A 3446-nucleotide genomic window follows, 5' to 3' on the forward strand; every position below is an offset into this window, starting at 1 on the left:
TGTTGGAATGTTTAGGTATTTCTTTGATTTCAAAGTTATAATAAACTAAACCCCCTTTAGCTAGGGGGTGATTCGAAATATATGTTTATGCTTGCATTTTGATTTGATTACTTCTAATTGCATTTCATAAGTTGTTGATTCAATTTGTTTAACCGTTTGATTGATAACTTATTTATGTATGTTTATTAAGAATGCGCGCTTAATTTTCATGCATGAATATGACGCTAGAATATAAGTGATTTTCACCTAATCGTTATGAACTTATATTCACAAGTAGTGGAGGTTGCTTATAAACAATCGCGTTAAATGAATTCTTGGCACGAGTTTCATGCTCATCATAGTAACGAATGCCTCGTCAACACTTATAGTTTTCATAATACTTAATGATCTTTGATTGTATCTTTATTGTGCTGTTCACGTAAAGGACTTTTGGAGAATGTTGTGAATTGCGTTGCGCTAACCCATCCAATTCATTAACTTAAGGAAAACTTGACGGTTAATTTAAGCGGACCTAATTAACCCGGGGTGATGAGTTTCATAATTTATTGAAATGTAATTGGAAATCTTTTTATTATCCAAGTGTAACATATGTGGAGATGACCCCCTTAGCTAGCATTCATCCATTCTATTTCATCAATTTCATATTTACATTCTGTTTTAATTTGTTCATTTAATTTAATTTCGTATAAACTTAAATCCCCCTTTACTTTAATGTCAATTTAGTTAGAAATCATTTTAGTTTGTGTTTTTAAAAGCATTTTGAGTCTTTGGTTTGTCTTAGTGTTTTAAAGTTTAGTTTTACATTCTTTGAGTCTAGTTTAGTGTTTATTATTACGTTTTTACGTTTTTGAGTCAAATCCAAGTGATTAACAATCCCTCCTAATCCCCGGTCCAGAACGATCCCTACTTATACTTATACTACAATTGTCAAAAAGAGGGTTTAATTTGTGCGCGTATAAATCCCGCATCAAATTTTTGCCGGGGATTAGGAGGGATTGTTAATCACTTGGATTTGACTCAAAAACGTAAAAACGTAATAATAAACACTAAACTAGACTCAAAGAATGTAAAACTAAACTTTAAAACACTAAGACAAACCAAAGACTCAAAATGCTTTTAAAAACACAAACTAAAATGATTTCTAACTAAATTGACATTAAAGTAAAGGGGGATTTAAGTTTATACGAAATTAAATTAAATGAACAAATTAAAACAGAATGTAAATATGAAATTGATGAAATAGAATGGATGAATGCTAGCTAAGGGGGTCATCTCCACATATGTTACACTTGGATAATAAAAAGATTTCCAATTACATTTCAATAAATTATGAAACTCATCACCCCGGGTTAATTAGGTCCGCTTAAATTAACCGTCAAGTTTTCCTTAAGTTAATGAATTGGATGGGTTAGCGCAACGCAATTCACAACATTCTCCAAAAGTCCTTTACGTGAACAGCACAATAAAGATACAATCAAAGATCATTAAGTATTATGAAAACTATAAGTGTTGACGAGGCATTCGTTACTATGATGAGCATGAAACTCGTGCCAAGAATTCATTTAACGCGATTGTTTATAAGCAACCTCCACTACTTGTGAATATAAGTTCATAACGATTAGGTGAAAATCACTTATATTCTAGCGTCATATTCATGCATGAAAATTAAGCGCGCATTCTTAATAAACATACATAAATAAGTTATCAATCAAACGGTTAAACAAATTGAATCAACAACTTATGAAATGCAATTAGAAGTAATCAAATCAAAATGCAAGCATAAACATATATTTCGAATCACCCCCTAGCTAAAGGGGGTTTAGTTTATTATAACTTTGAAATCAAAGAAATACCTAAACATTCCAACAACTCAAACTTGAATTGTATGAACGTTTAGGCACTCTTCTCTTCCATTCCTCATACGTACAAACAAAGAGAATTGAATTTAAACATTGAAATCAAAGAAACACCTAAACATTCCAACAACTCAAACTTGAATTGTATGAACGTTTAGGCACTCTTCTCTTCCTCGTTGTTGTAGCACAAGGTCTAAGGATAGTTTGATGGTGTGAATGGTTTGGGGAGTGGTGTTTGGATTAATAGGGAAATGGAAAAATGGTGTGTTGTGTATGAAATGAGATGTCCTTGAATGAATGAATGCAAGGGTATTTATAGGAGTAGTGGAGGGAACATATGGCTATGTCATTTATAGGTGAAGTAAGTGTGTGAGGTTGGTGAAGTAAGTGGAGGTTGTAGGTGAAGTAGGTGGATGTTGTAGGTGAAGTAGGTGGATGTTGTAGGTGAAGTGGATGTTGTAGGTGAAGTAGGTGGATGTTGTAGGTGAAGTAGGTGTAGGTGAAGTAGGTGGATGTTGTAGGTGAAGTGGATGTTGTAGGTGAAGTAGGTGGATGTTGTAGGTGAAGTAGGTGGATGATATGTTAAGTGATAAGTGATAAGTGATATGATATGTGGTTATGGTATGATAAGTGGTTAAGTGGTGATGATAAGTGATTAAGTGATATGATATGTGGTGATGATAAGTGATAAGTGCATGTGGGTTAACTAATGAAGGAAATGCATGTGCAATGACAATGTGTTAGAATGGATGTGTGTTATGCATGGCATGATTGGGATTAGGAAAGGTTTAAATGTCCTAAAACTAAAGAGAACAAGGTTCCAACACTTTGGCTCCAATTAGGTCTTCAATTTCGTCCAACACTTTGGCTTCAAGCATAAGCTATCTGTCCTTAGCCCAAAAGTCTCCAAAATGCATCTTTTTGCTCCTTTAGCCCTTTGGACCTACAAACACACGAAAATAGCTTAAAGTACTAAAATAACTAAAGAAACATAACGTAAATGTACGAGAACAAGCCATTTAAGTCGCATAAATATGCTCCTATCAAATACCCCCACACTTAGCTTTTGCTAGTCCTCGAGCAAAACAGAAAAACAAAACAAAAAGAACAAAACACAACCTACACCTTCCAACAATCGTATCAGGGACTTCCAATGCACATGACAAGTTAAAAATCATTATTCTCACAGATTTGAGCCATCTTTACACTTAAGTACATTCTTAATCATAGTCACCACATACTAGTTTACAATTAAGCAATTAAAACACATTTCAAATGTAGTAACATGCCTTTAGAGAATTCCCTCAATTTCTTACTAGATGTACTCTCGTTTTTCACACAGATTTTCTGACTACACACCCTACACTACGTATATGTGAGAAGATTGATGTAAACATGTAGACGAACACTCACATATGTTATAATAAGGAAAGCATTTTCTGGAGTTAATAAGCATGTTTAGATATGATCTCATGAATGGAATGCTACTACTTAGACGCGAGAACCAGTGACACCATAAGCTAATACCAAGTTCAAACTCCACAATTGAAATACATAACACTCAATATAGAAGTCAAAGGGTAGTAACGG

The sequence above is a fragment of a genome, unplaced genomic scaffold (assembly GCF_019419815.1).
Source record: "Pyrus x bretschneideri cultivar Hongxiangsu unplaced genomic scaffold, Pyrus_bretschneideri_v1 Contig108, whole genome shotgun sequence".
Taxonomy (NCBI): Eukaryota; Viridiplantae; Streptophyta; class Magnoliopsida; order Rosales; family Rosaceae; genus Pyrus; species Pyrus x bretschneideri.